At 49.3% G+C, this 12,714-nt stretch overlaps 2 long non-coding RNA genes across 6 annotated transcripts in view; one reads left to right on the forward strand and one right to left on the reverse strand.

The window, feature by feature from the left end:
- Positions 1 to 12,714, reverse strand: part of LOC149852002 (uncharacterized) — a 239,363-nt gene that overhangs the window by 21,930 nt on the left and 204,719 nt on the right. The window lies entirely within an intron of this gene.
- Positions 8,553 to 12,411, forward strand: LOC149852003 (uncharacterized). 3 transcript variants are annotated; one of them, XR_016439306.1, is made up of 4 exons: positions 8,553 to 8,651; positions 9,348 to 9,486; positions 9,990 to 11,410; positions 11,656 to 12,411. It is a non-coding gene; the product is annotated as an uncharacterized LOC149852003 (long non-coding RNA). The 3 variants fall into 3 exon arrangements; XR_016439307.1 differs by lacking the exon at positions 9,348 to 9,486 and having other exon boundaries at positions 8,555 to 8,651; positions 9,990 to 10,285; positions 11,311 to 11,410; XR_016439305.1 differs by lacking the exon at positions 9,348 to 9,486 and having other exon boundaries at positions 8,555 to 8,651.

The raw sequence follows: 12,714 nt of genomic DNA on the forward strand, positions 1-12,714 counted from the left end.
TGCTCGGTCCCAGATCTCAGGGACACCTTCCATAGTGTTGTGACCGACCCACTGAAACACCCCCCAGACCTGGGTGACTTCGCTGTGCACTCGCCAAACAACCTCTGCGCAACAAAGGTGCAAATCCAACCTACAGCCCAAATGGCGGGCACCAAAGGTGGGCGTGAATTGATCCTACAGCCCAAATGGTCGGCACCTTGCATTGACAGTTACCACAGTGTCGAATAAAAGCCACTAAGCCTCGCTAATTTGGGCGTGTGATTATAGGGCAAGCATATCTTTTTGCCCAATCAGACACCAAAGGCTCGGTCCACATCGTAGCCTTCTATTAACTCTTAATAAGCAGCTCTGCTTACCACTCCCTCTGTCCCACTTTTTTTTTTTTAAAGCCAAATACTTTTAAAATGATTGTTGTGATCAAATAACTTCCTCAAATACCACCAAGTATTAAAATCCCGCACCTCCCCCCAGTATCCTTTATCCTTTAAGGTTCTTTATAATTCAATAAACAGGATTTCAAATCCTCCCCAGACCAGAGTGGACTTGTTCTGCTCTGCTGTTCCAGGCCAGTCTTCTAATGCACACTCTTATTAAGCTGTGCAAGCTTACAGCTCTTTAATCTTTTCGAACACATGTTGAGAAGAATAAAAGCAATTTTGTTTGGGAAACTGAAGGCCACGTTCAGCTGGAAATAAGCTGTTTCTATAATCTCACCTCTTGCATCGTGGACCTGACCGCACGGCGGCTACGCCGCCACGCAGAAAAAGGTGTCACCCCAGCCCACTTGCTTCCTGTTCATCCTGGGCAGGGAGACTTCAGCGAGAATCCTAATTTTGGCTTTTTTCTGCCCCAAATCTGGACAATTTTTTATGATTTCTACCTTCAGGGTAATCTCCGATCTGGACGTCTTTTGGATCAGAGCTAATCTGGATGTAATTCCCCTCCCTCTCCCTCTGCCCTTGGCAACGCACAAATACAGATTAGAGGGTTATATAAATGTAATTTTCTAATTAATCATTTTAGATCCAGAGACTGGGCTTTGGTATAGGAACAAACGCATGTAAAGATGAACCTCCGTGGGAGGGAGGAGCTTTACGTAATAGGAGGGGGTTGGGCTGGGTTGGTTTTTAATCTTGTTTCTCCAACACGAACGATCCCTTCAGCCTGACCTCAGATAAACTCACTCTAAAAACACCGAGACCTCCAATGTCAAGCGGTAACCGACTGTCCCGCCGCCCGGCCTGTAATCACCATATTTTCTTGGCAGGGATCTGCATTGCACATTGCAGGAATGCCTGACACAGAGGGTCCAGACAGCGGAGAAGGGGTTTGCCCATCCCATGTTTTGCATTAACAAAGGAGTTGCATGGATTTGAACTTGTTCAGCTTGGGGGGGTCCGGCGAGAATTAGCACTAGGAGCTGGTGAGGAAGGCTGTGACCAAACCCAGTTTAACCAGAAAATGGACAAGAACGCAGAATCATAGAGAAGCGGGGCCGGAAGGGACATCCGGAGGTCACACCTAGTCCAACCCCTGCCCGAGGCAGGATCAGCCCTGTCCAAACGATCCAGTGCAAACCCATCACCTGAACTCTTTGTAAAACTACCATCACCCCTGACACAACACAAGACATCACTCCCAAACCTGCCACAGGGAAAGAGGGGGGACCGCAGCAGCCAGCGTCCGGCTGCTGTGAAAGGTTGCTAGTAGACGCTCAAGACATCCCAGGTGGAGGCTGTGCCCCTCCACCGAGGAAGGCAAAACCTCCCCGGTCTGAGCCAATCCTTGAGTGAAGGGGCAAGACTGTCTAGCCAGGAACCTCCAGCTTCAAGCCCCAGCAGGAGCGTTGGCACAGCCCGGGCACAATTCGAATAGCAAAATCAGAGACAATGGGGGCTGGGAGGGCCCTCAGGAGGTCACATCTCATCCAGCGCCCTGCTCACAGCAGGGCCAGCCCCAACTACATCACCCCAGCCAAGGCTGTGTCTACACAGGTCTTAAACACCTCCAAGGATACAGACTGCACCACCTCTCTGGGGAGCCTGTCCCAGGGCTTCACCACCCTCCTGGTGAGAAAATTCTTCCTAATATCCAACCTCAAACTCCCTTGCTGCGACTTCAGCCCATTGCTCCTTGCCCTCTCGTCTGCCCCCACTGAGACCAGCCCAGCTCCGTCCCCTTTGCAGCCCCCCGGCAGGGAGGTGACGGCTGCTGTTCAATCCCCCTCGGTCTTCTCTTCTCCAGACTAAATCAGTCCAGTTCCCCCAGCCTCTCCTCACCAGTCCTGTCCCCCAGCCCCACAACCATTTTCGTTGCTCTCCGCTGGACTGTCTCCAACCTGCCCACATCCTTTCTGTATTGGGGGCCCACAGGTGGCCACAGGACTCCAGATGTGGCCTCTGCAGTGCAGAATAGAGGGGAAGAATCACTGCCCTCGACCTCCCGGCACCGCTCCTACTGATGCAGCCCAGGATGCCGGTCGCCTTCTTGGCACCATGGGCACACTGCTGGGTCACAACTAAATTCTTGTCCACTGTCCCCCCCAGGTCCTTTTCTTTCCCAACCTTGACTGCAGCCAACACCCAATGCCGCTGAGCAAGGCTTAAAACCACTCTGACATGTAGCAGAAAGGGGGGAGGGGGCAGTCAGAAAAACACAGAAGCTTGGGAGATCCCCACAGCAGACCACAGGCATCATTATGCCTAGATCATCCCCGAGCAGTGGCTCTCCAACTTCTTGAACGCCTCCAGTGATGGAGAGTCCCTGCCTTTCCTGGCATCTATCCCACTGCCTCCCTCCTTTAACAGTGAAGAAGTTTTTCCTGATACCCAGGCTAAACCTGCTTTGCTGCAGCTTCAAGCCATTGATCCAATCCAAAACATCTTGCAGAAATGCATCAGGTCTGATGGACTTTCAGTAATCTGGAAACCCGCCCAGTTTTGACCCATGGAGGTGGTGGGCTCCCAGAGCCCAGGACTTTGCAGCAGCTCTGCTATCTGACCTCCTCTGGGGTCAGGGACATTTCAGGGCTTCCTGGAGCCCAACGCCTGAGGAGCCAAGTGGCTCTGGCGTCACTGCCTCGCCATGTCTGCCCTGGGCCCACAGCCTGGGGAAGCCACCGAGTGGAAATGTTATGATTCTTGTCAGTCTGCCTCCGGGGCTGGAGAAGGGGACAGCAAAAAGCCACTTGGCAGCTGCCAGGGTCCTGGGAGATGCTGGTTGGCGTGGAAACGCCGTGGGTCACTGTTTCTGAAATCAGGCTTTCCCCAGAACTACTGTTTGCTGGTAAATCGCCGAGGCTGGTGTCATTCTGGATGGGAGCAGAGCCAGATTTCAGCGTGTTGACATTTCCCACAGGCGGGAAATCCCGCGGTTCGGCCAGCACTCTCAGAGCCTCACTTGGCATGCCTGAGATCCCAAACTAGGATGGGCTCATTGCCAGCACAGCCGGCATCCTCCGTAGCTCTCCTGTGTACTAAACTAGGAGGCCCGAGAGGACTGGACATGTATCTCCAGGCTGCAGGGCAGAATGGAGGTGGTTTGGTTTTCCCCATGCTTCTGGGCTTTGCTGGTGGCCACGTGGGGCCGGGAAGGAATTTCTTCCCCTCTTGCTGCTGCAAGGGTCTGGGCCTTTTTTTTGTCTTCCTCAAAGGCGCTGGGTGCTGGCTGCAGGCAAGGCTGTGCATGGGGACTGAGCGGCTCCAATGCTCCTGCCGGGATTCAAAACCAGAGGGTCCTGGCTGGAGGGCCTTGTCCCTCTGTTCAGGGTCAGCCTGATGATGTATTTGGGGTCAGGGAGCACATCTACATGTGCACATTTACTGCGCAGTAACTGAAGCACTGGTGCACATTGACATGTGCATGCCTGTACTGTACAGTAGATATGGTGACCTACACCAACTTGAGGATACATTTGATACCTGTAGCATGCAAGTATCAAATTTACACCCAGGTAGTTACTGCACAGTAACACACACATAGACACTTTACTACAGAGTAACACTGTTTGCGTGGACTGGCTTGGGATTACCTTTAGTCTCAAATCAGTCCACATATAGTGTTAATGCACTTTAATGCCTGCACGTCTAGATACCAGCCTATTCCCGCTTACTGCGTAGTAACTTACTGCACAGTAAATTTAAGCTGGTGTAAATGCACATGTAGACACATCCTGTAGCTAGGAACTTGCTTTTGGGCAACTGGACCCTATCTGAGCTCCTCTTGTTGCCTCTTCTCCATGCTCCATATGTTCCTTTCCCCTCTCCTTTCCTGAGTACAAGAATACTTTGCTTTGCCCTGGGCTTTCTTAGGTCTCGTATTTCTTCTCTTTAGCCAGGTACAGAGGCTTCCTCTCCACCCTCCTCTGCTGGCTGAACTAACCTCTCTTCCTCCTACAATTGTTGCTTCTCCTCTCACGGGACCAATGCACGCTCTGCGTGTCAAACACCCTGTGGCGAGCACGGGGCAACCTTCCATTCACACCCCTTCCCTGCTGCAAACTCCTCTCCCTGCCTGTCCCTTTGCAAGGTGCTTTCCTCCCTAGATGGCCAGTTACCAACATGGGACTTCATGTAGCATCCGAAGCCTTGGGTCTACAGGAGGCTTCTTCTTTTCAGGTGTCTGATACGACACGGCATGGAACCTCGAAAGCATCTTTGACTCTGTGCTCAGGGAGTGAGGGGCAAGATCCTCTTGCAACTGCTTCATGAAGGAGATGGTTTGGTTATCTCCGTGTTGAAGAAGGAAGTCACCTCCTCCGCATCTATGAACCAACATTTATCAACCCGCTCCCCAGTGCAAGAACTTATCAACATGCTCCTAAATGCTCTGGAAGATTGTGCACCCTCTTAAAGAAAAAGAATCCTGTTTTCTCCAAGCATCCCAAGGACAATACCCTGACTGTCCCTTTAAAAATAAAATAAAGTGTTCATTAGCTGGCCTATTTTTTCAGGTGTGTTCTAATTGTGCTAATTAACTCTAAGGTAGATTTTAGCACTTCAGCTTCCCTTTCTGCCTTCAAATGCCAAAACAAATCTTGCCATAATTACCAGCAATCCTTTTCATTACCGGCTGCCTAATTATCCTATTAATAGCACATCCTAAGAGACTATATTTGCTTGGCAGGCAAATATTTGTTTTTAAATTAGCAAACACAAAGACAAACTGCTCTGTTTGCTGAAGGATTCAGAAATGCAAAATGGTTTATATTCACGGCAAAAAAATATAATCCAAGTAAAACCAAATGCTTAATCCATCTGAAGCATCTGAATCTTTTTAGTGCTTTCAACAAGGGGAAGGATAACTGTGCAGGCAGAGGTATCTTTAAATACTTTTATAATGACGTGCCTGCATCTGCACAGAGGTCTGTGTTAGTTTTATCACTTGGGGAAAGATGCGATGCGTGGCGAACAACTGGAAAAAGAGAAGCGCACAGTAAATTATAAGCCTCAGAACCAACTCACTTCAGAAAATAATGAAAAGAAAGGTTTTTAACTGTCTGTCCCTGGCTGGTTGAATTTAAAGCCGAAACTGTGAAGCTGCTTCCACAGATCACCCACAGCGCATCGCCAGCAGAATGATTTGGGGGCTCGTAAAGAAATTCCATGCAGAAATTTTTCTTCTTCTTTTGTCACTTATTTAGCAATTTATTTGCTTTCTGCAGTGAAGCCTCTTTGTCTGAGATGCTTTTCCACACCTAGGCCATGAAACACGTGTGCGAGGCTTTTTGTCTAGTGATAGTAGCGTTTCCTGGGGTGGAATTAAAGCATATTGCAAGCGGAGGGCTGTGCAGCCTGGCTCTGTGCATGTATCTGCATGAGCTTAATACAGACTCCTTAAAATTACCCACACGGCACTATGGACTGGCCTGCTCGCCTTATCACAGAATCGCAGAAAACGAGGGTGTGAAGGGACCTCAGGAGGTCACATCCAGTCCAATCCCCTGCTCACAGCAGGACCAGCTCCAACTACATCATCCCAGCCAAGGCTTTGTCTACCCGGGTACTAAAAACCTCCAGGGATGGAGACTCCACCACCTCTCTGGGTAACCTGTCCCAGTGTTTTACTACCTTCCTGGTGAGCAGGTTTTTCCTATGTCCACCCTCAACTTCCCTTGCTGCAGCTGAAGCCCATTGCTCCTTGTCCTGTATCTGCCCCCACTGAGACCAGTCCAGCTCCAGCCTCTTTGCAACCTCCTGCAGGGAGCTGAAGGCTGCTATTCAACCCCCTCGGTCTTCTCTTCTGCAGACTAAATCAGCCCATTTCCCTTAGCCTCTCCTCACCAGTCCTGTCCCCCAACCATTTTCATCACCTTCCTCTGGCCTCTTTTCAATGTGTCCACATCCTTTCTGCAGTGGGGGCCCACAGGTGGACACAGGATCCAGATGTGGCCTCCGCAGTGCTGAATCGAGGGGAGGAATCACTGCCTCAATCTGCTGGCAACGCTCCCACCGACGTAGCCCAGGATGCTGGTCGCCTTCTTGGCACCAAGGACGCACTGCTCCAGAGACCAGGGTTCAAACTCCTGACTTAGATGCCTGATGGAAATGTGTTAGATGATTCCAGCCAGGCCCTCCCTTGAGCAGCCGTGCAATTTGGGACAAGAGGCTAGTTGCTACCTAAGGGCACCTATACATGTGATGGACCTCTGCTCTGACACATGCTAATTAGCACGCATCAGAGCAGACTCAGTTAATTGAGTCTGCTGCAAGTCAGCAGACTTCACATCACATGTATTCAGCGTTTCAAAATGGCAGCAAGGGCGCTTTAACTAACGCTCTTTGAACAAACTTCAGTTAAAGCACCCTTGCCACCATTTTGAATTGCAGGCGCTGAACATACGTGACTCTGAGGGTGCTTTAATTAGAGCAGCTCTCAGAGCCGCTTTAATTAAAGCACCCCCCTCCACCCTGGAGCTTGTGTATAGATGCCCTAAGAGGAGTCCAGGCCTGGATAGGAGAGCAGGATTGAATCACAGTGGCTTTGTGCTAGATCCAAAGCCACTGAAATCTGCAGAGAGGGGACTTCAGTGGACCCATGGCTGGCTCCATATACTACAATTTGCTCACGGTCACTGAATTCCCAATGCAAAAGAAACCCCGGACGTCCCACTAACCGACCCTGCCCAGGCTTCAGCATACGCATAATATCTAGCACTGTCGCTCTGGCAGCAAACGATCCTTTTAAATACTGACGGTCTGCAAGCTCCCAACAATATGGAGATGGGTTGTTTGGATGCCTAGAAACTGTGTGCAGTAGGAAGATTTTCCCTATAATTTCCCATCATTCTTAGCAGTGGTCGAACTACATCGACAGCACCTAATTAATACATCAATTATTTTTGTGAAGAACTGCAGGCTTGCTTGCTTTTTGCAAACATTTTCCAAGAGCTTCTTCCTTTTTTTTTTTTTTTTTCAAGTTGAATTGTTAATTGACATTTTTTATCCAGATAACTGTAATGGGAAGGACAGCTTCCAGGGTGTGTTCCCCCCCCCATTAAAAGGGCGATAAAATAGGTTTGTGTTGAGACAAAAGTAACTTGGAAATTTCAGGTGGTTTTTGGAAGAGCGTTGCCCTGCACACCCAGTTTCTAACTGGCCTCCAAGGAAGCTTTGCCCCGAGCGGAGGTCTGGTTTAGAAGCCCGGCCCAGCCAGGGCTCGCCAACCTTGCCGCGAGCTCACGTTTATCACCCATGTGGATTCACGAGTAACTGCTGACTTCTGATTCACGAGCCTGTCTCCTAGCACTGTTTCTTGATGACATGCTTCTCTCTTTCTACCTTTCGGCGTGAAAGCAAGCTTTGGTAGGAGCTGCTTTTTTAGCAAGGAGGTAAGAGGTAGAGACCTGCCCTTTGGCACGCTCCGTTTGTTCGGCTGCTGCATTTGCCTCCATTGAGAGATGATTTAGCTGGGCTCGTTCCACTTCTGTCAATAAAACAGCCGCTCCTCTCCGGGCACTAAAATAATGTTCTGCAGAATAAGGCAGCGCGGATGCCTCTTCTTGCAGGATCAGGGTCCTTCAGTGACCGAACGGGACGATGCATTTGATGGGAAAGATAATGAGGGATATTCCACTCCAGCAACGCTCGCCCTAGACTGCAAGGGTCAAAGATACGATGTGTTGCTCTTGTTTTTAATATTTAAACTGGGAAGCAGAAGTGCTCCATTACAAGGTACGCAGTGTACCAAACCTGAGAGCAATTAGTCAGAAAAGTTAATTATTCATCATATTGTTAAGAAGAAAGGTGATAAATGACTTAAACTATAAGCCTTTTAGTGCAAGGCTCATGCTAATAAAAGGCTGCAGATTGGCTCGCCGGTGCCTGCCCTCTCACACAGAGAAGCAGTGATGAGATCTGCAGAACAAGCAGCTTTACGCGGCGCTGACCCGCTTTCCAAAGGCCAGCTCCAAAATGTTCGGTGGGCCGATTCTCACAGGGCCGTGGAAACCCAGATGCTTTCTTCTGATTGGCTAATCATTGACTTTTTACAAGGGGAAAAAAATGGAAAACTTCATCGCTGCTGCCAAGCTTTTTCTATATAAGGCAAGGTGAGATCCCTCTAAACCCAACCCCACGTGTTGCAAGCGCACGTAGCTGCAGGACATGAGCCGCAGGCTTAAGTGGAGGAACATACGTCCTGGGAACAAAAAGGTAGGTTTAATTGCCCATTTTTTTCATCTTCGGAGCCAAAGGAATTGAAACACGTACGGTTTCCATTTAAGCGTTGGGCTGAATTTCGGCCGTGGCCAAAAGCACAGGGCAAAATGTGCCCCTGCCCCCTCTCCTAAGCCTCTCAAGATCAAGGGATCGCTTAAATCTCCCATTTTCAGCATTGACATGGGAAGTGGTGGTGCAGTGGCTGGCGTCATGCGAAGTCGGCGATGGGGCCGTGCCTGTCTCCAGTTCCATCCTGACCTCAAAGAGCGGGTCCCCGGGAGCCGCAGATGCCGTCTAGAATAACAGGTCACTTTTCGGTTGGGTCCTAGAAGGGCAGTAACTGGAAACCGCTGTAAAATATTGATCAAGGGAACACATTTCGGGGAGTGAAATGTGCCAGGTCCCTTGCAGGGAGGCTCAGTTGCCACCCAGGTGCTCCTCATCTAAGCCCCACTGTAGGAAGCATCGTGTGAGACGGGGATTCAAAATCAGCTCGGGTCAATAGGCTTCTCTACAGGTCTGCAGCTGATTTTAGAAGCTTTAAATTATGTATGGACCTGGAGAGGGTTCCCCCCCCATTTATACCTTTACGGATACAATTACGGCAAAGGTGCTCCTGGAAACCGTTGTGCCTGCTCGTCCTCTCTCTCGCGCTGTTGTTTTTTTCTAATGAATGCGTTCTACCCCCAGTTATAAAAGGAGAAATACAACCTAATCTCCCAAACCACTGAGATGAAAGAGATAAATGGGCAGCATTTTGCAGCTGCGTGATACCACGCACTCGGTGGGGAAAGGCAAGCAATGTGGAGACGCGCGCCAGCTTTCACAGGTGCGGAGGGTCACCTTGCGCTCCACGAGACACTCGTGTGCCTTGAAAGATGCAGCCCCTTCCCCGTCCGCGCCGCTCCCTGAATCGCGTCCCGTGCTGGGCATGGGAACCATCTCCCTGATTTAAACCATGGGTGCAGAAGGTGTTAGACGCCTTGGGCTCTTCCAGCCTGGTTTCAAAGCAATAGTAGCCGGTGTATTAGCCCGGGAAGGCACATTGCAGCAGGGAGATGTTGCATTTCATTGGGCATGGGGCTGGATTCTCTCGTGGGGTTTGTACGGGTCTGTTGAAACCCTACAACACTGCCAAGAAGTGTATGGGGGCAGGACCGTGCAGGGTGGGAAATGCACCTCTGCATCACGCTACCCAATACTCTCAGGACTGAAAAACCGCTGCCTGTATTATTTGGCATTCACCGGTGTCTAGTATCATCAGCTGAGATGAGGGGCAGGCACTGCGTAAAGTCAGAGCAACAGGTATTTTCTACCCCAAATCTTTTCCAGCATAAGGATTGGCATTAGAGGCGACGTGAGCCCTGGTCACCAGAGCTGCAGGCCCGTGTCCCCCAACCTGGAGCCAGAGCGTTTCTCACTGGGCCCTCACCTTGCACCGCGTCGGGCTTCGTCACGCGGGGCACGGTGACGGTGAGGCGGTCACGACACGGCGCGCGACGCAAAAGCCGCCTCATCGAGTGCTTCGATCGAGCAGCTGTTCCTCGCTGGCGTCTCGGCTATTCTCGGAGCCATCTCCTGTCAGCTCAGATCCTGGATCGTTCTCCGCCGACGCGCATCCATGTCAGGTTGGAGTGAAGCTTCTTAAAATAGCAGCCGAGCCTTAATGGCAGCTGATTTGCATTCAAGTCATTTGCATAAATAATCAGGCAGTCATAGCGTGGGCCTACAGATCATGGCTGGGACTGGCTGGGGAACCAAGTGCGGGGTCACCAAATGTGCTGCGCGGTTAGACTGAACGAGTAATAACTTGACGTGTAGACCCAAGCCATGACAAATTGTACAACAGGATGTCATGTTGACACTGACTGACAAATGCCTTTGGGAGACTGACAAGAATCACAGCTGTGCCTGTATCCTCTGATTGCTAGCAGCAAGCGGCACATCGCTGGTAAAGCTGGTGGAGGCTGCTGTTGTCTTATAATTAGACTGCGAACTAGGATGAGGTTTTGGAAGCGTGAGATTCTCCAGAAAAAGAATTTGGAGACTTCCAAGCAAAGCGAAGTCACCGATGTTGCAGCGTAAGGCTGTCATAACTAAGGACCAAGGAAGTTGCAGCAAGGAAAGTTGAGGTTGGATATTAGGAAGAACTTTCTCACTAGGAGGGTAGTAAAGCACTGGAGCAGGTTACCCAGAGAGGTGGTGGCATCTCCATCTTTGGAGGTGTTTAAGACCCAGCTAGACAAAGCCCTTTCTGGGATGACGCAGTTGGGGCTGGTCCTGCTTTGACACTGGGTTGGACTAGACGTGACCTCCTGAGGTCCCTTCAACCCTCGTTTTCTATGACCCTATGACTGCCTTCTCCAATGGGCGCATGGCCAATGCGAACCCTAGTGTTATTCAAGTCTCTCTTGAGCACAGATTCATAGATCTTAAGGCCAGTTATAATCTTCTAACTTGACTGCCTGTGTAACAGAGGCCAGAAAACCTCACCTAGTGAGCCTTTAACTTCAGGTTGAGCCAGTGCTAAGAAAACATCCAATTCGATTCAAAGACATCACAGGGCGGAGAGTCCGCCCTCGCCTCAGGTGAACTGCTCCAACAACCAGTCTCAATTACCTTCACCCTTAACAGCCTGCACTTTGTTCCTCAGCTGAATGAGTCCAGCTTCTGTTTCTAACCCCTGCTGCATTAAAAAACACCCGGCTTTTCAACTGTTAAGAAGTCGCCCGCTGTCAGAGAGGACTCCTCCGGTAAGTACTGAGAGATCATGATGAAATCACCTTTTAAACTTCCCTTAGATACACTAGATCGATTGAGCTTCTTAAGTGGCTCTCGGCAGGGCCGGCCTCAAATCATGCTCAGAGCTCCCCTTTGAACACTCTCCGTGCTTCAGCGTTCGTGCTGAGACGCGACCCCAGGACCAGACGCGGGATTCCCGCAACGGGCCAACTGATGCCACGTACCAAGGTAAACGCTACCTTTTTTGCTCCTACAGGTATCCTCTGTCATGAACTGCCAACATTTTTCTGCAACCATCTAGTTGGTCTAATAAAAGACATTGCCTCTCACCCAAGAGTTGTGTCTGCCGAAGCCTCTAGACCAACACGGCTACAACAAATATCCCTGCCAAGAGCGCTGCACTGTGAGCTCGTATTCAGCTGGTTACCTGCCACGATCCCCAGATCCTTTCTAATGTCATAGATTCAGTGTCTCTGCATTACATCCTGTAAGTGGGACCCGGTGTCTTTGCTCCTGAGACTTGACATCTGGCTGCTGCAAAACACACGCTGCCGAAGTGAGATCACGGCGCTGAGCGATGGTGCTTGGCGTGTGCAGTTGTCCTGCCCTCTGAGTTATTTACTGCTCTTCCAATTTGTGTGTCATCTGCAGTTTTTACCATCAATGATTTTACAATTTCCTCCGAATCAATGATAAAACTATTGACCAGCATAAAACATTCATGTAAAGACACCACAATTCCTCCCGCCTCCTCACTGGAGGATTCTTGTGCATTCACAATTACTTTCATGATCTATCAGTCCATCCGTTCTTAATCCATTTCATATGAAGGGCATTGATTTTACCTGTTTTTTTTTTAAAGGATGTATATAGAGAGTTAAATTAGAAAAGGGTGAGATTTTTCACCTAAAACATTTTTTCGGTGAAAAACGGGACTGCCGCAACACTCAGACACTTCACAACTCAGTGCCAATGATGCCAAATAAGAAAAAAAGATACAAACATTTCACAACATCGGAAATAAAGCTTTTTCTTAAGTTATCAAGTAAAAAATCATTTTCCTTTAGAAAAAGGAAATTCTTTCTTTAGAAAAGGGAATTCCAAAATTCTCTTAACATTTAGTTAAACGATTTTTTAAATGTAAAAGGGATTCAAATTACACAAAAAAGGTTTTGTTTTGGGTTGAACATAACTTTTTTTTTGTTTGATATATTTTATTTCTTTTACTGGTTGGTTCACAGGGAAAAAAACGAACTGATTGAGGCTCGACCTTAAGTTTCCCTCCCCACAAAGCCAAAAAACCAAAAAACTCCAT

The sequence above is a fragment of the Crocodylus siamensis genome, chromosome 15 (genome assembly GCF_052110815.1).
Source record: "Crocodylus siamensis isolate JL-2025a chromosome 15, ASM5211081v1, whole genome shotgun sequence".
NCBI classification, from domain to species: domain Eukaryota; kingdom Metazoa; phylum Chordata; order Crocodylia; family Crocodylidae; genus Crocodylus; species Crocodylus siamensis.